At 44.5% G+C, this 24,788-nt stretch overlaps 1 protein-coding gene and 1 pseudogene across 2 annotated transcripts in view; one reads left to right on the plus strand and one right to left on the minus strand.

Annotated features, from left to right (window-relative positions):
- Nucleotides 1-24,788, minus strand: part of LOC132901311 (zinc finger protein 850-like) — a 495,238-nt pseudogene that overhangs the window by 151,873 nt on the left and 318,577 nt on the right.
- The window catches only part of LOC132901319 (zinc finger protein OZF-like), a 94,417-nt gene continuing 82,613 nt past the window's right edge, over nt 12,985-24,788 (plus strand). For both annotated transcript variants that reach the window (XM_060943631.1, XM_060943632.1), the window contains exon 1: nt 12,985-13,093. The gene's annotated coding sequence lies outside the window, so the exon portion shown is untranslated. The remainder of the gene's footprint in view (nt 13,094-24,788) is intronic.

Below are 24,788 nucleotides of genomic sequence, written 5' to 3' on the forward strand. Positions count from 1 at the left end.
TTTTTGCACCCCTCCCAGCACAGCACAACACAACAATGTCATCTGTGTCATCAGAAACAGATGACTCTGAAGGAATATTTTCTGCATTTTATTACATGCACACGATGAATTCACATGGTAAAGTTCTTCCTTTTAGTGAAAAGAGTTTCAAAAAGTTAAAAGAGTGCACTGCATTGTGGAAAGAGTTTGAAGAAAAACCAGAATCTAAGATCACAACACAAGCAGACTTTCTTGATTTTGACAGGAGTGGTACATGTATAAGATGAGATGGAGAAGCTGGGGAAGGCATTGATTGCAGAAATTTAGCTTTGGCAGAATATGATACAGCTATCTTTGGAGAAGAGTCGGATATTGAAGATGAAATTTAGGTCTTTAAGAATCCACTGATGTTCACAGAAGAGATGTAAACTAAACAGCTTTTAGTATAGCACATTCTAACATGGGTCTTGTTTGAATAACCTCATGTTTTCTCATTTTGTTTTGAAGAAGAGGGCATATTATACCATGACATGAAAAATTATAGATATCATTCAAATTCTAAGTCAATGCAAAATCGACTCCAAGTCAAAACCTCTTTAAAAAAAAAGGACATATAATTGAAATGAAAGGTTTGTGTAACTGCAACTGAGACAATTTTTAACAGAACTAATGTGCTGAATTTACTAAAAATATTTTAACTGAATTTAATTCATACTGGATTGTCAATTATCAAAATAAATGATACATATCTTTAATTTAACTGTATTTACCTGTAAACATAAAGCAATTAAACACTAACATTTGAATTAAACATTTATTCCATCATTATACAAGTAAAACACAAGATATTCAGTCAGTCTGGTTTCCTTTGCAAATGACAATGTCCATGCTATAAAAACATTGAGCCAAACTGAATTCTGCATATTAGTATGCAATCTTTAAAACATTGGTGAAATGCACCAAGAACATTAGCAATAGCAATAAATGCCAGTAAACAGGGGCTGTTTGACATTAAACATTGTAACCTCAACTTGGATTATATAATATTAAAATTATTAGGTATCTTTAAGTATACAGTATAACAACCAGTTTTATTATTGCCAGTGAACATGTCAAAATGTCCATGCTATGAGAACAACAAGTCTGCATCAAGAACAGTGTTCAACACATTCAATAAAGTTACACAACAAACAATAAGTCCAAAAAGTACTTTTGTTATCAATGTAAATCTCAGCTTGCATTAAGACTATACAGGAGCTAAACTTTCAGGCAACCTTGCCAATGAAAAGTTCACACGGTATGAGAGCATCTTGCTGATCGGTAGTTAGGGACTACATAAGCAGGTAATTTTTCAGTCTCTGAACCTTGGTTGAAAGGTTTCCAGAATGCAGCTCCAGCATTACTTTTTGGAATATCTCAAAACTATATTTGAAATTCTTGGGGTATCTCAGATCCAAGGCATAGGTTAGTCCCAACAGACAGCAGCAGGCTCTACTAAGATCCCCAAGACTGCTGAGGACAGTGATACCCTCTGTCACAATTCCTACATCAGTAGGTTCACTGACTGAGCCATCTTGGTTCTGCCACAGGTAAATCTTCATCACCTTGTCTACCACGGCACGGGTGGCATGGTGGTGTAGTGGTTAGCACTGTCACCTCACAGCAAGAAGGTTCTGGGTTCGAGCCCAGTTGCTGGTGGGGGCTTTTCTGTGTGGAGTTTGCATGTTCTCCCCGTGTCTGTGTGGGTTTCCTCTGGGTGCTCTGGTTTCCCCCACAGTCCAAAGACATGCAGTTAGGTTAACGTGGGGTGGCCTCAGGCTGAAGTGCCCTTGAGCAAGGTACCTAACCCCTGACTGCTCCCCAGGCACTGTAGTTTGGCTGCCCACTGCTCTGGGTGTGTGTGCATGTGTTCACTGCTTCAGATGGGTTAAATGCAGAGGATGAATTTCACTGTGCTTGAAGTGTACATGTGACAAATAAAGGTTTCTTCTTCTTTGTACACTGTTAGGTGCATCAGCAGCATCCTGGAGACATTGCAAAGATAACTCGTTGGAGCTCATTCTCAGCTTGCACATGTGGCACAATAAATCATGTGTATGTAATAATTTCTGGGATGTAAGGTTAAGTTCAAGTAGTTTTTTTATGTTTGCTATGTGTTATATGCATTTATGGGGAGAAAATGTTGGTAGTTAGAATTCAGGGTATAATGTACTCATAACCAGTGTTATCAGGCAGTAGCATCCACATAAGCAGTGTATAGTTGATATAAAAAGTGTACACACCCTGTTAAAATGATAGGTTTGTCTGATGTAAAAAAAAAAAAATGAGACCATGATAAATAATTTCAAAACTTTTCCCACCTTTAATGTGACCTATAACCTGTACAATTCAGGTAAAAACAAGCAAATCTGTTAAGGGGGGAAAAACTATAAAAAAATTAAAAATGTACAATAAGCTGGTTGCATAAGTGTGCACACCCTTAAACTAATACTTTGTTGAAGCACCTTTTGATTTAATTACAGCATTCAGTCTTTTGGGTACACGCCTGCCATCAATTAAAATGACTCTGACTAACCCCACATAAAGTTCAGCTATCATAGTAGGATTTTTCCTGATATTTACACCATTGCATCCTCCAGCAAAAGCCATGGTTCGCAGAGAGCTTACAAAACATCAAAGGGATCTCATTGTTGAAAGGTATCAGTCAGGAGAAGTGTACAAAAAAATTTCCATGGCATTAGATATACCATGGAGCACAGAGGGATGTATGATGGAATCAAGCAAGCCCTTAGTCCACTGCAGAACAAGACTGCCCCCCCCCCCCCCCGAAGTCAACGCCAATGAACCTCTGCCCACTTTGGATGGACTTGATGCTGAGCCAATTCTGAAAGAACTTGAAGAAGCACTAGATGCATTTGCTGCTGGCAAAGCTCTAGGAAAGGACGGCATACCACCAGATATCCTCAAATGTGCCAAAGGTCCTTTCATCCATGAACTGCATGAGCTTTTCTGTCAGTACTGGAGGGAAGGAGCAGTCCCACAGGACGTGAGATGCCAATATCATCACCCTTTACAAAAACAAAGGCGTGACTGCAATAACTACTGTGGCATCTCACTGCTCAGCATTGTTGGGAAGCTGTTTGCATGTGTCATCCTGAAGAGACTTCAGGTCATTGCTGACAGAGTTGACCCAAAGTCCCAGTGTGGCTTTCATGCTGAGAGGTTTATTACTGACATGATCTTTTCTGTCAGGCAACTGCAAGAGAAATGCAGAGAGCAGGGGAAACCATTATACATTGCCTTCATTGGTCTTACCAAGGCATTCGACCTTGTGAGCAGAAGAGGACTCTTTGAAATCCTGAGAAAGATTAGATGTCCTGCAACATTGCTCACCATCATCAAATCATTTCATGATGATATTGTTAGGGTTTTGCTGGGATTCGAACCTGGTTCGTTGGTGTGATAATCCAGCAAACCCCCACTAGGCCACCAGGGGGATGACTCAAATGCAGAGGCGTGAGGCGGAAGTAGAAAAAGAATCAAAAGGTTTATTTAAACTATATACACTATATACAGGGCAAAACAAAAGACAAAAAAAAAACCAAAGAGTAAAATCCAAAAGAAAAGCAAAGTGCAAAAATACAAAAGCTAAGAAGATCAAAAAACACAGTACAAAGGAAACTGGAGATAAACATAACAGCACAAAGACTCCGTCACAAGAGGACTGAACTCAGGGGTATAAATAGACAAACTAATTAAGGACACAGGTGAAGATAATTAGGCAATTAACACAAACACAAAACACAGGAACAGTGGCGGCCTCTAGAGGCCAAAATAAACACGACATGAAAAGGAAATAACAGCGGCCTCTAGAGGCCAAAACAGTCCTAGTCCTAACAGGACCCCCCCCTCTAGGAGCGTCTCCTGACGTTCCCAGGGTGATCCGGATGGGCCGAATGGAAGTCCCGACATAGTTCTTTATCAAGGACATCCCGAGCAGGAACCCAGCAGCGCTCCTCAGGACCATAGCCCTCCCAGTCCACCAGATATTGCAACCCGCCGCGGACCCGGCGGGAGTCAAGCAGGCGATTCACAGTGAACACAGTCTGCCCCTGGAAGATGCGGGGGGGTGGGGGGTTCCTAGGGGCAGGGGCATACGTAGACGTCAGTACAGGCCGTAACAGGGAAACATGGAAAGTGGGGTTGATCCTCAGAGTCCGGGGCAACTGGAGCCGGTAGGAGACAGGGTTCACCCTGCGCACCACCTTGAAGGGGCCAATGTAGCGAGGAGCAAGCTTGCGGTTCTCCACCCGCAGTGGAAGGTCCTTAGTGGACAGCCAAACACGCTGCCCAGGGCGGAAAGCGTGTGCAGGTCTTCTATGGCGGTTGGCCTGAGTCTGGTTGGTTCTGGAGGTCTGTATGAGGGTCTTCCTGACCTTGCTCCAGGTCTTGCGACACCGTCTCACATATTGGTTGACCGAGGGCACCCCCGCGTCCTCCTCCTGGTCCGGGAACAGAGGTGGCTGGAACCCGAATTGGCACTGGAATGGCGACAGCTTGGTGGCCGATGACTGCAGGGTGTTGTGGGCGTACTCCGCCCATGGCAGCCAGGTGCTCCACGATGTCGGGTTATCCATAGCCAGGCCTCGCAGGGTGGTTTCCAGGTCCTGGTTGAGCCTCTCCGTCTGACCATTGGACTGTGGGTGAAACCCAGAGGAGAGGCTGGCAGTGGCTCCGATGACCTTGCAGAACCCGTGCCACACTCGGGAGGAGAACTGGGGCCCTCGGTCTGAGACGATGTCCTGTGGAAGACCAAAGACTCGGAAGACATGATTAAACAAAAGTTTCGCAGTTTCAAGAGCAGAGGGGAGTTTGCACAGTGGTATGAAGCGGCAGGCCTTGGAGAATCTGTCAACTAAGACCAAAATGACCGTGTTACCTTGTGACTCAGGGAGACCCGTGATAAAGTCGACTGCCACGTGGGACCAGGGACGCCGGGGAATGGTCAGAGGATGCAGGAGACCCTGGGGACGCTGTCGTGGGTTCTTGGTTCTGGTGCAAACCTCACAGGACAGGACAAATGACCTTACTTCCTTCTCCATGTTAGGCCACCAGAAGCGTCTTTTCAGGAAGTCCAGGGTCCTCCGAGCTCCCGGGTGGGCGGTGAGAGGGGAAGAGTGACCCCACTGGAGAACCTTGGCCCGGGCTTGATGTGGGACGTACAAGAGGCCCGGTGGTCCCGTCCCAGGACCGGGGTCCTGGCGTTGGGCTCGTCGAACAGCCTCCTCAATACCCCAGCGGACAGGGGCCACAATCCGGGACACCGGGATAATAGGCCCGACTTCATTCTCCCTGTTAGTGGCAGAGAACAGCCTGGACAGTGCGTCAGGTTTGGTGTTCTTGGAGCCGGGACGGTACGAGAGGGTGAAGTCAAACCGACTGAAAAACAGGGCCCACCTAGCCTGTCGAGGGTTCAGTCTCTTGGCTTGCTGGAGGTACTCCAGGTTCTTGTGGTCAGTCCAAACCAGGAATGGATGTTGTGCTCCCTCCAGCCAGTGCCTCCACTCCTCAAGGGCCAGTTTGACCGCTAGCAGTTCTCGATCCCCCACATCGTACCGGGACTCAGCAGGACTCAGGCGGTGGGAGAAGTAAGCGCAGGGGTGCAGCTTTCCTTCCGAACGTTGAGAGAGCACCGCGCCGACACCACTGTCCGAGGCGTCCACCTCCACGATGAATGGTTGGGAGGTGTCCGGGAGAACCAGAATGGGTGCCGTGCAGAAGCGGTCCTTGAGGTCTTTGAACGCCTTTTCTGCCTGAGGAGACCAGCCATAAGATCCACCTGTCCCTTTGGTGAGGTCTGACATGGGTGCTGCCACAGAACTGAAGTTCCTGATGAACTTGCGGTAGAAGTTAGCGAATCCTAAGAACCGCTGAACCTCCTTAACGGACTTGGGAGTAGGCCAATCCCGGACGGCCAGGGTCTTGGCAGGGTCCATTTGGAGTTGGCCTGTCCGTACAATAAATCCCAGAAAGGAGACCTCGGGAACATGAAATTCGCATTTCTGGGCCTTGGCGAACAGATTGTTCTGTAGCAGCCTCTGGAGAACCTGGCGGACATGGTGGCGGTGCTCCTGCACGGTCTTGGAAAAGATAAGGATGTCGTCGAGGTAGACAAAAACGTATAGGTTAATCATGTCCCTTAAGACGTCGTTGATTAGGGCCTGAAAAACAGCTGGTGCGTTGGTGAGTCCGAAGGGCATCACCTGGTATTCGTAGTGCCCAGACGGGGTGTTAAAGGCAGTCTTCCACTCGTCTCCCTGTCGGATACGGATGAGGTGGTATGCGTTCCATAGGTCCAACTTGGTGAAGACGGTGGCGCCTTGGAGCAGGTCGAAAGCTGTGGACATCAGCGGAAGGGGATATCGGTTGCGCACAGTGATCTTATTCAGGCCCCTGTAATCAATACATGGTCGGAGCCCCCCATCCTTCTTGCCGACAAAGAAGAAGCCGGCTCCAGCAGGTGAAGTGGAGGGTCGAATAAACCCAGAGACCAGGGCATCTTTGAGGTATTCCTCCATGGCCTTGCGTTCTGGCTGAGAGAGTGAAAACAGTCTGCCACGAGGAGGGGTAGTCCCAGGGAGCAAGTCGATGGCACAGTCGTAGGCCCGGTGCGGAGGAAGAATGGCGGCCCTGCTCTTGCTGAATACCTCCTTGAGATCCCAGTACTCTGTGGGAACTTGAGATAACTCGGTGAGATCAGGGGGCTCGGCAGGAGACACAGGAGAGCTAGAGAGCAGACAAGAGGCATGGCATGCAGGGCCCCATTCCACAACCTGGCTTGTTACCCAGTCTATGCGAGGGTTGTGGCGAGTAAGCCAAGGAAGGCCTAGAATAACTGGGAACTCAGGTGAAGGAATCAGGTGCAGGGATATTTCTTCCTTGTGACCTTGAGACTGGAGGAAAACTGGAGAAGTAACTTGGGTGACTCTTCCATCACCTAACGCTTGGCCATCGAGGGCAGACACAGACAGTGGGACTTCAAGAGGTGCAGTCGGAATATTGATGCTTTGGGCGAAGTGAATATCCATAAAGTTCCCAGCCGCCCCTGAGTCTATCAAAGCTTGACAAGAGTGGACAGACTCACCCCAGGAGATGGAGACCGGGATGTATATTCCTTGGCCAGGGAGTCCGGGAGAGAGGGTAGGCCCCGTCACAACCCTCCCTCGGCTGGACGGGGCGGTCCTTTTCCCAAGAGTTCGGGACATGATGCTCGGAAGTGACCAGGCTTGCCACAGTAGATGCAGCACTTGTCCCTCCTTCTGCGCTCCCTCTCAGATGCGGAGAGGCGAGTACGACCCACTTGCATGGGTTCTGGACAGTCACTGAAGGAGGTAGACGGTCTCCAGGTAGAGGTAGGGAGGCTGGGGGGGCTCAAGGCTTGGTGGCGTTCTCTCATCCTGTTGTCCAGACGAATAGCATGTGAGATGAGGGTTTCGAGGTCACTTGGGCATCCAATAGAGGCCAGACCGTCCTTGATGGGGTCAGACAGACCATGGTGGAAGGCTGACACCAGGGCAGTCTCGTTCCATCCACTTACTGCTGCGAGTGTTCGGAACGAGATGGCGTAATCTGCGACGCTTCCTCCTTGCCGGATGGACATGAGCTTTCGGGCTGCGTCGGTACTGATGTCTGCCTGATCGAAGACCCGAAGCATCTCTTCAGAAAACAGCTGGAAATCAAAGCACTCAGGTCCCTGTCTTTGCCAGATAGCAGTAGCCCAGGCTCGCGCCTTACCAGCTAATAAGGTGATCACAAAGGCAATCTTGCGGCGATCCGTAGTGTAGGTGGTAGGCTGAAGCTCAAAGGTGAGTTGACACTGGGTAAGGAACTCTCGGCACTCACTGTGCTTGCCGTCATACCTCTGTGGTGCAGGAAGGCTGGGTTCGCGAGGTGAAGAAGGCAGCATTGCAGGAGGCACTGGAGCAGGAGTGGGAGCTGGATCAGGAGCAGGAACTGGATCAGGAGCAGGAGATGCAGGCAGAGATGTCAGCTGTGCCAGGGTTTTCCCAATTTGCTGAAGCAGTTCCTCGTGGCGAGCGAGGGCCTCACGTTGGCTGGTGAGCGTACGTCCATGAGCGTCCATGGTCGCTCCGAAGCGTGTCAAAGCTGCCATAATTCCCTGAAGGTTGGCCGGGTAGACAGTTGAAGCAGCCTCTGCTGAGTCGGCTTGTGACGGAGTCTTTCTGTTAGGGTTTTGCTGGGATTCGAACCTGGTTCGTTGGTGTGATAATCCAGCAAACCCCCACTAGGCCACCAGGGGGATGACTCAAATGCAGAGGCGTGAGGCGGAAGTAGAAAAAGAATCAAAAGGTTTATTTAAACTATATACACTATATACAGGGCAAAACAAAAGACAAAAAAAAAACCAAAGAGTAAAATCCAAAAGAAAAGCAAAGTGCAAAAATACAAAAGCTAAGAAGATCAAAAAACACAGTACAAAGGAAACTGGAGATAAACATAACAGCACAAAGACTCCGTCACAAGAGGACTGAACTCAGGGGTATAAATAGACAAACTAATTAAGGACACAGGTGAAGATAATTAGGCAATTAACACAAACACAAAACACAGGAACAGTGGCGGCCTCTAGAGGCCAAAATAAACACGACATGAAAAGGAAATAACAGCGGCCTCTAGAGGCCAAAACAGTCCTAGTCCTAACAGATATGAAAGGAGCCATTGTGTATGATGGCTCCATCTCTGAATCCTTCAACATACTCAGTGGAGTGAAGCAGGGATGCGTTCTAGCTCCCATGCTGTTTAGAATCTTCTTTGCAGTCATGCTGTAATACACCTTCAGAACAATGACAGAAGGGATCTATTTGTGGAGAAGATCAGACAGGAACCTTTTCAGACTAGACTGAGAGCAAAGACAAAGGTGCAGTAGAAATGCATCAGAGACTTTCTCTTTGCTGATGATGCAGCAGTTGCAACCCACTCACAAGAGGAGCTCCAGTCTGCCATGTCATTCTATGCTGTTGCCTGCAATGAATTTGGCCTCACCATTAGCTTAAATAAGACTCAAGTGATGGGACAAGGTGTTGATCAGCTTCCCTCCATCACAATTGCTGACCAGGAGCTGGAAACAGTCAATGAGTTTGTTTACCTGGGCTCTTTAATCTCTAACAATCTGTCCTTGGACAGACAGATCAACAGATGCATTGGAAAAGCTGCATCAACCTTTGCCAGACTGTCCAAGAGAGTCTGGACCAACAACAAGCTCATGGAGCACATCAAGATCCAAGTGTACAGGGCCTGTGTACTGAACATACTGCTCTATGGCAGCAAATCTTGGACCCTGAAACCAAGGCAGGAGCAAAGACTCAATTTGTTCCACATGCACTACCTGAGGCATATCCTGGGAATCACTTGGAGAGACAAAGTCCCCAACAACATAATTCTCCAGAGGGCCAACATCACCTCCATGTCTGCCTTGCTGAAGCAGAGACACATGTGCTGGCTAGGACACATCTCCAGCATGCCAGATGGACATATCCCTAAGGACCTCCTCTACAGAGAGCTGGCATCTGGTCACAGACCAGTCAGCTGTCCTCAGCTTTGCTACAAGGACACTTGAAACCATGACCTCAAAGCTCTCACCATTGACATGAACTCCTGGCAGATGCTTGCAGCAGACAGGTGTGCCTGGAAACTGGCAATGACAAAAAGTCTGTCAGTTTTTGAGGAGAGTCTCATGCAGAGAGCTGATGAGAAAAGAGCTGCCCACAAATCTTGTCCTACAGCTGTCAGTGCTGCTACACAGTTCTGCTGTGCAAAGTGTGGAAGAGACTGCCGTTCCCGCACTGGACAACTGAAAGTGTTCCTAGGGCACACTCTCATGGTCCTCTGGGATCGACGGCTGCCTACTACTACACTTATGCAACCAGCTTATTGTGTGTTTTTTATTTTTTATGCTTTTCTCAGTAACCGATTTGTTTGTTTTTCAATACAGGTTAGGTACAGGTTATAGGTCACATGGGTGAGGTTATAGGTGGGAAACATTTTGAAATTATTTATCATGGTTTCATTTTTATTACATCAGAAAAACCTACCATTTAATGGGGTGTGTACACTTTTTATATCCACTGTATGAGTTTTATTTATATGTGTACACACACACACGAGGGTAAGTCAAAAAGTTCTAAGACAAATGAAAAAAAATCTTTATTTCTGAAAATAAAGCTATTTCTCTACATATCCTCCATTTAAGTCTTCTTCTGCAAGCGATGTTTCCATCGGAGAATTCCTTCTTTGTATTCCTTTTTTGAATTCTTTTGAAATTATAGCATCTGTCTTAGAACTTCTTCACTTACCCTCATATATATAGTATATTAAGTTATATTAATTTTATTTTATGTTTCTTTATCGGGCACTCTTTAATTGGGGCCCAGGTCTGTTGTGTGACCCCCACCATAATTTTGTTTCTTATTTTACTTTTTGAAAGTTTAATAAAACAAAACAAACCATGAAGACCACTGATGCTTTGTTATTGTTCAAAGAAATAGGCCAAGACATTTTTCATAAAAGGAGAGTGTAGGACTCCCTATGTGTGGGTGGAGCACAGAGGACGGCAGGACAGAGATCAGGTTTGTCACTTGGCTTTATTGTCACACTTTTCAGTTTTGACAATAACCAAAACTAGCACAGACACACATACAACCGGCGTCTGGTTCAGGGATGAGCTCTCTCCGCTCTCGCTCTCCCTCCTCATATAGGGCGCGGTCACTGGGAAGACACACAAACACAGGTTAATTGCTCTCAGGTGTAATGATTCTGCCACTTACCTTCCCTGACTCCGCCCTCCTGTCACAGACCGGCGCTTGACCACGCCCCCGCTGCCACAGAGAGATACAGTGGTGCTTGAAAGTTTGTGAACCCTTTAGAAATTTCTATATTTCTGCATAAATATGACCTAAAACAACATCAGGCTTGTACAGTTATACAGGGGCTAACACCATCTGGGCCTGCTGATTTTCCTGCATGGAGTCTCTTCAGCTGTCTTCTCACTTGCTCCTCGCTGACAATCGGTGTGGAGGTGGGGGAGGGATGAAGATGTTTCTGGGGGCAGGGTACTCAGCCAGGGGTCTGTTGAGGAGGTGCGACCGAGATCCTGAAATGGAGATGAGGTTGGGCAAGAAGAGGCGGGGGAGGGGTGAGAATGTGAAGTGTGTGGTTGTAGCCATCCTGCAGAAGAGTGGTGGTGGTGGGTTGGGGTCACGCCATCAAATCTGTTGAAATAAAGATTCAGCTCATTTGCCGTTTTCACATTGCCATCCTCTCCTTCATTGCTGGTTGGCTTGTAACCAGCGATGGTCTTCATTCCACTCCACACCTCTCTACACCGGTGGGTAGACAGTAGGTGTGTTATGCTGCATGAGCAGCAGTTCAAATAGATGCAGTCTGCTGGCTTTATGTGCCTCAGAGGAGTCTTCTTTATTATTCCGTCCATGTTGTGCTATGCACAGTGTTGGGCACGCTACTTTCAAAAAGTAATTATAGTTACTAGTTACTTTTCCCAAAAAGTAACTGAGTTAGTAACGGAGTTACTTTGTCATAAAAGTAACTAATTACCAGGGAAAGTAATTATTACAATACTGTTACATTTTGTGTTACCCCCCCCAAAAAAAAAATCAAATTCAATTCGTGTAATCATAATAAAAGTGAATGTTAAATGTGTTTAATGACTGAAATGGACACTTAACAGAACCAATTAGTAACATTATCTACACTATATTAATATTTTTGTGGGACAATGTGAGATAAGACATCTATCAAATTTAATATTATTTTTGTGATTATTAAAATTGTTATGTTACTAATTACTGGCCACTGACGAGGACAAATGCTTTGTTCCTCGACATAATGTGCATTGCACGTAGACATTTTTGCCTTTTATTTCAAGTAATGAAAAGTAATGGCTGTATTTCCAATGCGAAAATGCAGTGCTGGGCTGACCGCTCGCTATCGCTGTGTCTTCCGATTGAAAGTGTGCACAGTAGTGCAGTAGGCGGAGCCTACCTACGTATGTTGTCCAAATCTACTCTGATTGGCTTACTATGCCGTTGTCTCGCATCTCCCCGCCCCACACTAAAGCAGAGGAAAGAAAGGCTGAACGAGCAGCGTGCCAGATGAGAACAGCTTTAATAAAGTAACGCATAGTATTTTATTGTAAGTAATGGGAACGGCGTTATTAACGATGTAAAAAGTAATTAGTTAGATTACTCGTTACTAAAAAAAGTAACGCCGTTAGTAACGCCGTTTATTTCTAACGCCGTTATTCCCATCACTGGCTATGCATCAGTTCCACTGGAAGCAAACCAGCCCCAGAGAATTTTAGCTCCTAGCAGAAAAAAACCCCCAGCACAGACATGTTCAGTACAACCAAATGGGTCCAGGCATGAAACATTACACTTTTTTAAAATGACATTATAATTGTGGGGCGGCACGGTGGTGTAGTGGTTAGCACTGTCGCCTCACAGCAAGAAGGTCCTGGGTTCGAGCCCCGGGGCCGGCGAAGGCCCTTCTGTGTGGAGTTTGCATGTTCTCCCCGTGTCCGCGTGGGTTTCCTCCGGGTGCTCCGGTTTCCCCCACAGTCCAAAGACATGCAGGTTAGGTTAACTGGTGACTCTAAATTGACCGTAGGTGTGAATGTGAGTGTGAATGGTTGTCTGTGTCTATGTGTCAGCCCTGTGATGACCTGGCGACTTGTCCAGGGTGTACCCCGCCTTTCGCCCGTAGTCAGCTGGGATAGGCTCCAGCTTGCCTGCGACCCTGTAGAAGGATAAAGCAGCTAGAGATAATGAGATGAGATTATAATTGTTATTTGTAGAAATGTGTGAGGGTTTGGTTGGGAAAGGCATCCTCCATCCTGAAACTCCAGTCCAGGTGGTGGCGCTAACGCGTCCAGTAGCTGCTTCTCCAACCGACAGAAAACACTGGAGAAGAAAAAGGGGGGGCGAAAAAACCCGCTGCTTCCATGAACCGCATCAGCCTCTCGGTTTATAAAAATAAAAGCACGTTATTGTGTCTGGCTCTGAGGATTTAAAACCCTGAGGTAAGTTAAACTGAAGGTGTGTGGTCGAATCCCTAATCCAGCTCCACTTCCCTGTTTTGGTGAACTCCGTTCAGTCTGAAATAATGCCGTGTGCACTCTCGGTAGTGCACTACTTATCCACTCAGGAGAGAGCTGGAGTTTGGCTAACCTGTTTAGTATGTTTAAAGTATTTAAATAATCTTCACTTAAAGCTATTTCCATCACGTTATTTTTTTTTCTAAATTGCAACTTCCTCGCCATTCCAACTTTTATTTCTCAAAATTCCGACTTGATTCCTCTCAGGCTTTTTTTCCCTCTTTTTTTTTTTAAATTTTATTTTATTTTTAATATTTTAAAGCCAGTCAGGCAGCCTCACCCCCTCTGCAGTGTATTAAGCAGAAAGCTTTACACATTGAAAATGAAGATGGATGAAATCATAGGGGACTGTTTTAGGCATGGTTTCCCCAACCGAGAAATCTTGTTACTGGAAGAATCGTATGGTGGCCTTGTAAGCCTCTGATCCCTGGAGAGAGAGAGAGAGAGAACTCTGTCTAACGATGAGCTCTGGCAGCAACGAAACTTCTTTAACTCAAGGCTAAAGGCCCAACTCGCAAAGCTCTGTGTTCTGTTTCCGCGCTGGTTTTATTCTTAAAGTTAAAGTGCCCAGGAGTGATTTGTGTCTCCACTGCTCTGATGCTTCTTTCAGGAGGTTGGTCTGCTCGCTGCGATTCTTCATCCGCCATGCTGTCTTCTGTTCACAAAACCAAAAAAAAAGAAAAAGTTGCATCTGTAAGAAGTGTAGATTGTTGGCTGAGGGTAATCCTAATCGCGTCATAACTGATCATGATTTCGCTGAGTTCATGTGGAGAGTTTGGCCAACATTATTACCTCTGCCGAGGAGGTTGTGCATTCAGTGCAGTTTATTGTCCAATACATTGACTTTATTTGTATAATCCTTTTAACAATAGGCATTATCACAAACCAGCTTGACAGAAAAATACAGATTTTAAATATATGACTTAATTAGCACCCTGGTATAACGATGACACTCGCACTTTAAAACAGACCACTCAAAAATTTGAACGTAAATGGCGTCAAACAAAATTGGTAGCGTTCAAATTAGCGTGGAAGGAGAGCGTCCTGAAGTATAGAAAAGCTCTTAGTGCTGCGAGATCAACATATCTGTCCTCACTAATAGAAGATAACAAAAATAATCCTAGATTCCTATTTAATACTCTAGCAAAATTAACCAGGAAAAAGACCACTATAGACGCATGCACACCTGCAGTATGTAGTAGCAACGACTTCATGAATTTTTTTCAACGACAAAATTGAAAATATCCAACAAAAAAAATTCTAACTACTAATTTAAGGTCAGGCAATTTAAGTAGCCCTGTAGTTAACAATATAACTATTATATCAGCAATTAGAATGTTTTACTCCCCTTATACGGGGCTCAACATTAACAGTTGTCTGCTTGTCCGGGACAAGTGATCCTTTATGTCGGACAAGTTCATCGTCTCAGTTACTTGTCCGATCGGACAAGTGCCAAAATACGCCGATATTCGGGTTACATATAAAATTTATCAGTTTATTCACACGATTTCTGAAGCATCTCACTCGACATATTGTTTTGATGAATCGCCGGATGTTTCTCTTTGGAAAGAGCGATGTGCGCATGCGCAATATTCCGCTTGCGAAACCGGCCAATACCGCTTCGTGTATTTGAGCTGAAAAGTAAACGGTCGTTTACCAGACCCTCCAGGATTTCGTGATGTTGCGATTTGCAACTTCAACGCAAATTCAACCAATCCCCGTGAATTCAGGGCGGTGTTGCAATTATATCTGCAACTTTCCCACAAATTTGACCAATCGTTGGCGTCGTCTTGAGGTGACGTCGACAAACTACCTTCCGCCTTACTTCCGTGTTTCCATTCAAGAGAAGCAGCATGTGCGAGTCAGTGTTTATATAGGCTTAAATTCTGTTACTGAAAGTGTGTTATGTTTACAGTGAAGGACTGTGTGCACTTTATTTTTTTACTTAATACAAGAAATTAATGGATGCCAACATTTTTGCCAAAATGGTATTTTATTTTCCATTGTTTAGGCAGCTTCAGCATCATACTGTGAGATTCTGTTCAAATTGTTTTTTTTCTTCTATGAAGCCTGAGACATTTATTTTATTAGTTTATAATTAGTTTAATTTAGTCTTCAGGAGAGACTGCCTCCACACAGTACTAGTATTAATAGTTTTTTTTTCTTACATGAAAGCTGAGGCATTTATATTATATTTTAAGGTAACTTAATGTTGTGCTGTGAGGTTCTATGCACTTTAACTTTTGAACCAACAGGTGCATTTGGATAAGTAAAGCCTATTTTTCTGCATTTTTGTAGTCCTGGTAATCTTTTATATTGGTAAAGTTGTTTATAGGACCATTTCTCAGTCTTTGTTTTTTTAATCAATAGTTTTTCACTAATAACTTAATATTTAACATATCACTCAATTTTAATCACAAAAAGAGAAAATCGCAACAATCCCTTGCAACTTTCACTTCCTCCCGCAATGTAATCGCAACAAAAACCTAAAAAACACTGCAACTTTCATTGCAACCATTAAATACCATACAGGATCCACAATGAATAATTAGACAACAACAATTAATCAGTGGAGGATATATATTCAAAGTTAATAATTTAAAAATGAAAATATACTGTATAATTTTAATTTTCTGGTTTTCAATTTCTCATAAATTAATGATTGATGGAGTCCAATTTTTTTCTGCAGTGAATAGATTGTGTTAAAGTAATTCTGGTGAAATTAGTTTATTACAAATAGTTTGTGTTTTTTTTTTTTTTTTTCTCAAATTTTTCTTCGGACAAGTCAACTTCACATTCGCACAAGTAAATTTCCTTTCAACTTGCCCGACAGGACAAGTGGTTTCAAAAGTTAATGTAGAGCCCTGCCTTATACCCCTTTTCCACCAAATCAGTTCCAGGGCTGGTGCTGGTTCACAACTCGTTCAACTTGCGAGCCAGCTGAGAACCAGTTTGCTTTTTCATAGCTCGGGGTGCTAAGGGGAGCCACGTCAGTTACATCGCTGTATACGTCAGTTACGTCGCTGCGTTTGCATAATCCTTGGCACGAATATCTAAGGTGGTGTTTACATTAGACCGTATCAGCGGATCATCAGATTAACGTTTTTAAAACGATTAGCATGCACACAGCAACGCCAATACATGATTAGCGTGCACACAGCAACACCAATACACGGATACGCTCGGCTCCGCAGGCATCCTGCGCTCCAAATCACTCCGCCCTGAACAGCGAGTGCCCTCTGGAGGGTGTGCACGAGCAGTGATTCGGGACTGAGCCGCTGTGGGTGCGATCTCGGTGCATATCGGGCATGCGCGTCACTTACCACTTGCAAGTGGAAGGATGGCAAGCCTAAAGACAATCATAACTACACAATGGGCAGTATTTGCAGTATTTTCATACTTTTATACTCTTTAATGAAAGGTGATACAAGGCGGAAGTCCGCGCCGTTTTTCAGCAGTCGCGTCACATGACCAACGCCAGCGAATCAGGAAGGTGGATGTCACAGTGACGTTGTCCAATGACGACGCCAGCTAGAGCTCAGCACAGCGTATCCGCGTATTCTCAATGTTTACACAGCACCGGACCAGACACGATCTGGATTGAATACGTGGACCCTGGCGGATTCCCGTTTCCCGGCGTTTCAATGTAAACGGACAGTGCATCCGCGAAGAAAACGAGACAGATACGGTCTAATGTAAACTTGGCCTAAGCAACAACAACATGGAGAAGAAGCAGCAGCAGCAACAACAATAATGGATGACTTCGCGTTTATACAGCTGCTGCTTCTCGTTGCTTAAAAATGGCAACCTTTCGCAGTCTTGCTATTGTTGTTGGTCTTAACAACTCCCCCCCCCCCCCCCCGACGTAAGTGGTTCTTTCCTCTGGCCCAGCAAAGAGTTGGTGCTACCCTGGAACCGGTTTTTCTGGCCCCAGAGCCAGTTCTTTGTCAGTGGAAACAGAAAACCTGGTTCCAAACTAAGCACTGGCCCCGAACCAGCCCTGGAACTGCTTTGGTGGAAAAGGGGCATTAGAGAAATTGAACTATTTTCGTTAATCTCCACATCAAAATCCTCAACTTGTATACTAGCTTCCTTACCTACATGTCTATTCAAACAGACAATACCTGAAGTCAAGTTTATTTGTATAGCGCTTTTAACAATAAGCATTGTCGCAAAGCAGCTTTACAGAATTTGAACGACTTAAAACATGAGCTAATTTTATCCCTAATCTATCCCCAATGAGCAAGCCTGTGGTAACGGTGGCAAGGAAAAACTCCCTCAGACGACATGAGGAAGAAACCTCAAGAGGAACCAGATGCAAAAGGGAACCCACCCTCATTTGGGCAACAACAGACATGACTATAACATTAACAGTTTTAACATGAAGACAGTTTTGTTGATGTAACTCTTCACTGATGGAAACTTGAGTGCAAAACTGTTCATGGCAACTGCAGTCCTAAAGTTAGCAAGTCAACTGTAGTCCTCAGCCATAAAAGCATTACTGTAAGAGTCCAGAGCGTCCTCCAGGTGTGACTTTCGACTGTCCTCATGGGGCCGTCCTCCACAGGAGCGATGCAATGAGACTCCAACCAGACACAGGGCACCAGGATGGATCAAGCAGGTCCGAGGAGCAGAAGAGGTCAGCATCTCGATCCCAGGACCGACATGTAACTCAGAGGGACAGATTTTGGGGGGAGGGAGAGAAAACACAGGGTGTTAGGTATGCCCAATGTCACCTGAATAAGTGTAGGCAACAGGTGTCAATGTCTAAAAATAACAAGTATTAAGTCTGTGTGGTAGGCTCGCAGAGACGAGAGTCCTGACATCAGGCATAATACACAGCAATGGCATGTTAATATGGTTAAAAAATATCATGACCTGCTGTGGCTGGATGCTTGATTGGGTGATGGGAGCACACTCCTCAGCAATGAGATAGTTGGAATTATAGATCAGAGTGAGTGCAGGCAGATGGGACCCTTAGGGATGGCCAAGACAATTCAGTTACATTTCACCGGGTCTGGGACATGCGACAGAATGTCTGACGGCTGATTCCCTGCAGGCTACGAGAGCCAGTCGAGGTCTCCACCCTCTCCACCAAAAGATTTGGGCCATTTTCAAAAAATTGTACCAATTATGGTAAAGAAATGAAGAAAAAATTGTCACTCTTTCTATAAATGTTATAAATGTACAAAAAGATTGCCGATTGATTAAAATCAAGTCCTACTAATCAGCAAAGCTAGATTCCTATTATTTTTATAAAAAATTAATTTTTCTGAAATTGTGGCTTTCTTTACCGTTACCATACCAAAAAAAGCTTTTATTTCATCTGGTACACAATGACTTAAAATATTTTAAATTCAATTCTATTTGCCTATTTGGCCTGGAAATCTAGAGAAAAACAGACATTTATGCATGATTTTCTCTTTACCGTTACCAAAGTTTCTTTACCGTTACTAGGAATGGTAACGGTAAAGAAAGTATATGGTAACGGTAAAGAGGTGTCTCATTCTCTTACAACACAGCATGACTGTTATGCTTTCAAATAATTGCTCATATTTTATCACTCAAACTTAATCAACAACTACAAATAGTATCTATTTGATCACTGATGTCTATAAGATGATCTGTGCATCATAGTAAAGAAAGTATATTTGTGTGACATGAGTAATTAATGAAATGTTTTGCTCACCTTCCAGCCTCCACTGCCTCAAAAAAATTCAAAATGGAGTCCCAACATCCTGGCACTTCAGGATGTCGAACAGCTCCCTCTTTAGCAAGCACTAGGAACTAATTATTTTCAAAAATGTTTTTGGGTAACGGTAAAGAAACTAAAGTAACACAACAATATTTTTTGAATTTATAAAAAAAACCCAAATCAGATAATGTACTCAATACTTTTGTTTAAACACCTAATTAGTTATTTTTGTGAAAAATAAAATTTACTCCTGAGTAAGTTCAAGAATGTAAGATATATTTATGAATAATTAGTTTTTGCATTGGTAACGGTAAAGAAAAATTATAACATAAATCACTCTTATTTTTCTTATTAAATAAGATAAAAACTTCAGTATGAAAATTTAGAGGTTTTTATTGTCTATGCAGTTATGTGAATCATTTTTCAATTAAACCCCTCTGTTCTGATGAGAAACTGAAAAATAAGTGAAGACGACGACTTTACCGTAATAGGTACATTTTTTTTGAAAATGGCCCATTTCCTGTTGACTCCATGTAAAGGCCAATTTATGCTGACAACCCAGTCCTCGCAGATAGCGTCGCAGACAGTGTCTGCGTAGCCCCCCCACCTTCGCAGACGCTCTGCGCGCACCTCCCAAAAATTGTGACCACCGCAGAAGCCTCGCAGACAAGAGGGCTCTGATTGGTCCACTCTACATCCGCTGTACACGCACTTCCGCTTCCCTACTTTCCCGGTTTGGTTTGTTTTCACGACCGGCATTTTTAAAAACACGAGCGAAGATGGAGCAGCATAAAGAGCGGTTGATTGAGGAAGTACGTACATTTATACGACTCCAGTTCTAGTCATTATAAAAAAAGTTCTAGTCATTATAAGTAACCAGAGGATAAACACTCCACTAACCACACCCACCAACTACTCCTAGCGACTTCGCGCCCCCTTGCGTTGTGCCGGTGAATAACATCGCGCACGCCTATTATCCCTGCTCAACAATAAATTACAACTGTCTGCGAAAAGCTATCTGCGAAAGCCTTGTCGCAAGAGCATGCAGAGGCCTTAACTCAGAGGGACAGATTTGGGGGGAGAGAGGGAGAGAAAACACAGGTTGTTAGGTATGCCCAGTGTCACCTGAATAAGTAGGAACAGTATACATATTGCATGGAGTACAAGCACTGAAGTAATTGAAGTGCTTCTAAAAATAATAAATTCTTCTGGTTCATGGTTGGCTATGTACCCAAATCCTTTAAACTTGCAGTTATCAAACCCCTGATTAAAAAAAAACCTGGCACTGATCCCTGTCAGCTGTCCAATTACTGGCCAATATCAAACCTCCCCTTTATCTCCAACAGCCTAGAAAAAGCTGTGGCACAGCAGTTATGCTCATATTTACACAGGAATAACGTCCATGAAATGTATCGGTCAGAATTTAGACCTCATCATAGCACTGAGACAGCTCTGGTTAAAGTAGTAAATCAGGGTTTCTCAAACTTCTTTGCTCTGGGGCCCAGTAATGTTAGGCCTTGGTGCCTACGCCTCTGTGCACCCCCCTGAAATCCCCCCCCACACACACACACCGTGTGTGCCTCCATAGATAGATAGATACATACATACATACATACATAGTTTATTATTATTATTATTATTTTTATTTATTTATTTATTTTTTTGTTTTGTTAGTAGTACTTGTTACAAGTAGCAGGCTTATACCAGCATAACAATATTTTGGCTAAATAAGACCTAACAGGAGTGCATTGGCAGAATTGTAGAAAACTGCCAAATGACCAGTAACTGTCCAAAAATATGCCATAATAATTTATTATTATTATTAGGCCTATTATTATTATTGCTTAGGCCTAAACTATGATTAAACAAGGGAAACTAACAGAAGTGCTTTGGCTTTGAGATTATTGCCAAATTACAAATTATATGTAGGCCCAATAATTTGACATTATTATTATTAATAACCTATTATTACCATTTGCATAAGAACCATTAAACCAAGATTTTTTTTTTTTACTTTTGTGTTTTAGATTTTTATTTTTTTTAAACTACATCTTTGAACTTGAAGCACTGCCAAACAGTGCCTCAATAACATGTACACACTTATAAAAAGGTCTACCAGAAACATGGGACCTCAAACCGAGAAACCTAAAGACCCACTGTAGCCCTAATACTGACTGATTACACAGTCCCAGTATGAAGAAGGGTGAACTGAACGTAGGCTATGTGCTGACTTTTAACCTCAAATGACAAGCCCAGTCACCCACAGAGATTTGGTAAAAGAAAAGTCAGCATTCTAATGCGAAGGATGTGCCTGCTTTCTCGCCACCAACATGTCGAAACGAGGAAGACAGGGTGACAAGGCCACTCGGAGCATGTTTTCTGAGTTGAGCCTGTTTCGGTATTTTGTCTTTGTGGCTGTCAAATGTGAAAATGCGGGGTCTCAGAGGTATGTTGAATGGAAAGGCATCAGTGTTTTCACTGCCATCTCACTCAGCTGGGGATATTCACCGCAGCATGACAGCCAGAATCCAGACAGAGAAAGTCGACCAAATCTCGACTGCAGACCAGCATCGCACGAAAGCTCCAGAAGTTTATCCTGCACCACAGGTGGCAAAGCTCTTGTTTCTGGGTTGGTGAACAGATCTCTTACCCATTGCTTTTCCGTGAGATGGGATTTTGAGGGGAAGTATGAATCAACATGATGCAGCGTTTCGGTAAGGTGTTGCGCGATCACTGCCAGCACCTGCCCCAAATCCACACTCTCATCAGCCAGAGACGACAGACAGCCGAACATGTCAAACACACCTCTATTAACTCTGTAGGTCCAGACTGAGAGCTTCTTTTTGAAAGCCATGATTTTATCATTGGCTTGAAAAATGTCACACGCTTGGCCTTGGATCAACAGGTTTAGCATATTGAAATGGTCCAGGATGTCAGAAAGATAAGCTACCTTTATAAGCCAAGACTGATCTCGCAGGTGATCGGCAAGATTAGACCGTTTATTTGTCAAGAATGCCTCATGCCTCAACTCGTACACTCTGTTCACCACTTTACCCCGTGACAGCCAACGAACCTCAGAGTGCAAGAGCAGATGAACATGATCTGCACCCATCTCATCACACAGAGCTATAAATAGATGGGAATTTGTCAAATTGGCCTTAATGAAGTTCACTATTTTGACCACTTGATTTAAAACTTCATGAAGCTCTGTGGACAGGCGTTTAGAGGCAAGTACCTCTCGATGAATAACACAGTGCGTTGCCTGCACTGATGGTGAAATGGCTTTTACCCGAGCAACAACTCTGTTGTGCCTGCCGGTTATAGCCGCTGCCCCATCTGTGCAGACACCGACGCAACGCCCCCATATCAACCCATGCCCAGAGATGTACCCATCAAGCATACGGAATATTTCTCCAGTGGTTGTGGTCCCTGGGAGCACCTTACAAAACAAAAAATCCTCATGAAACCGGCCCTCATGAGCATATCTGATGTAGACCAGAAGCATAGACAAGTTCGAGAGATCTGTGGTCTCATCCAATTGAATGGCAAACCAGTCAGATGACTTCGCCCTTTCTAAAATTTGCATTTCGATGTCTGCCGCCATATCGTGAATTCAACGACAGATTGTCTCATTTGACAGAGGAATCTCTTTTACTCTGGCTGCAGCAGCCGGACCCAACACCTCACTACAAGCAGTAACAATTCAATTCTCTGTATGTCCTGCACATATGGCATTATTGATAATAAAGTTCACTTGAAATTAACAATCGAAGGCATAATTAGCTTCTCCTCGGTTGTGAAGGGTGCCTGACATTTGGAAATGTGGTGTGAAATCATGTATGATGCCTTTGTTAGCTTTTCATTCTCGGTCAAATTACTTTTCAACACTTTAGTTTGGGTGGCCAATTCATCATGTTTTCTTCTGAAAAAATCCTCTGATTTATCCTTGAGATGCGAATGTTTAGTTTCCACATACCGGCGTAATTTGGATGGCTTCATAGCATCGTTGCTGAGCATGGTTTGGCAGATAATAACAGATTGGTTTCGGGGGACAACTATCACTTGAAATAAAGCCGAATTGTATGTATGAAGGGTCATTATTGCGAGTGAATGGGCGATATTTTTTTGCCTCTGGCTCATATTGTGTATCTGCACTGTCAGATGGACGCTTTCCAAAGAAAGAGTCAAGAGTAGTTTGCTTTGAACATGCCATGATATTGCTCTCATAAAGCGTGCGCGCGAATGACTGGACTTGGGACAGAATGAATGAATAAGTGCAAATGTGCAACCTCGCGCGGGCGGGAACGCTTAACATTCTAGAATGGGGGGGGCGGGACTTATGCTACGTGGCACACAGTGACAAAAGCACTGAGAGTAGAGCCAGCCAATCGCTCTTCTACATAATCTGATTGACAGTGACCAGTAGTTTGAAATTATAATACTGACTACTAGTGCAGAGGCAGGCTTGCGGACCAACGGTAATCTTCTCACGGACCGGTACCGGTCCACGGCCCATAGATTGAGAAACATCGTAGTAAACGACCTACTGTTGGCGTCTGATCAGGGCTGTGTCTTGCTGCTTGTGTTACTTGACCTTAGTGCAGCATTTGATACCATTGATCATTCCTTTCTTTTGGATAGACTAGCAAATGTTGTGGGAGTTAAGGGAGTGGCCCTCTCCTGGCTCAGCTCTTATTTAACTGATCGCTGTCGGTGTGTTGATGTAAATAGTGATTTTTCTAGACGTACTGAGGTAAAGTTTGGTGTTCCACAAGGTGCTGTCTTGGGCCCACTGCTTTTTTCTTTATACATGTTATTTCTGGTTGATATTATTCGTAACCATGGTATTAGTTTCCACTGTTATGCTGATTACACACAGTTGTATGTTTCTGCAAAACCAGATGAGACACCAGCTTAATAGAATTGAGGAATGTGTAAAAGACATTAGACACTGCATTGTTCTCCACGGGCCCTTTTAAAGTGGCGCACCGCCACATTATAGTTCTGGCCCGCCATCCTTCCTGTGGCCAAAAAAAAAAAAAGTGACTTATCTAGATCTATCCTTGCGTTACACTACACCGCACTACATTACACTATACTGACACTTGTGGCCCTTTTCCACTACCCTTTTTCAGCTCACTTCAGCTCGCTTCAGCTCACTTCAGCCTGACACGGCTCGCGTTTCGACTACCAAAAACCAGCACGACTCAGCTTGTTTCAGCCCTGCTTAGCCCCTAAAACTCGCACCGTTTTGGAGTGGGGCAGAAGCGAGCCAAGCCGTGCCGAGTGAGGTTGGGGGTGTGAGCAGACACTCCCCTGTGCACTGATTGGTGAGGAGGAGTGTCCTCACATGCCCACACACACCCCGCGAGCGCGCTGGGATCTGTAAACACCGCAAACCCGGAAGGAGAAGAATTACGAATTACGAGAATTTCTGAAGCCTTATGCGCCTCGCCTCATCTATACGCTCTTGCCAGTATCTGTCCGCGTTGTCGGTGACAACAAGCCACAGCACCAAGACCAGCAACACTAACGACTCCATGTCCTCCATGTTTATTGTTTACTATTCGGGTCGTGAGACTACCGCTTAAAAGTTCACTGATGTCACTGTTTGCGCTGCTTAACGACATCACCTGACATCCACCCACTTTCGCTAACTCCACCCAATGTGTCCACCCACTTCCAGCCAGCACGGTTCAGCGCGGTTGTAGTCGAAATGCAACTCCAACAGCCCCGCTCAGCCCGACTCAGCACGGCACGGCTCAGCCCGACTCAGCCGCGTTTGTAGTGGAAAAGCGGCAATAGTAACGTTGGAAGCTACAAGCTGCAGCTAGCCAGCAGCTAAATAACTTTGCTGGTGTACACGCAGGTTGTTTGTAGTGTTTTCGTCTTTTCTGACCATACACAGTTACAGTAATCATATAA

Source organism: Neoarius graeffei, chromosome 17, assembly GCF_027579695.1.
Source record: "Neoarius graeffei isolate fNeoGra1 chromosome 17, fNeoGra1.pri, whole genome shotgun sequence".
In the NCBI taxonomy this organism is placed as follows: Eukaryota; Metazoa; Chordata; class Actinopteri; order Siluriformes; family Ariidae; genus Neoarius; species Neoarius graeffei.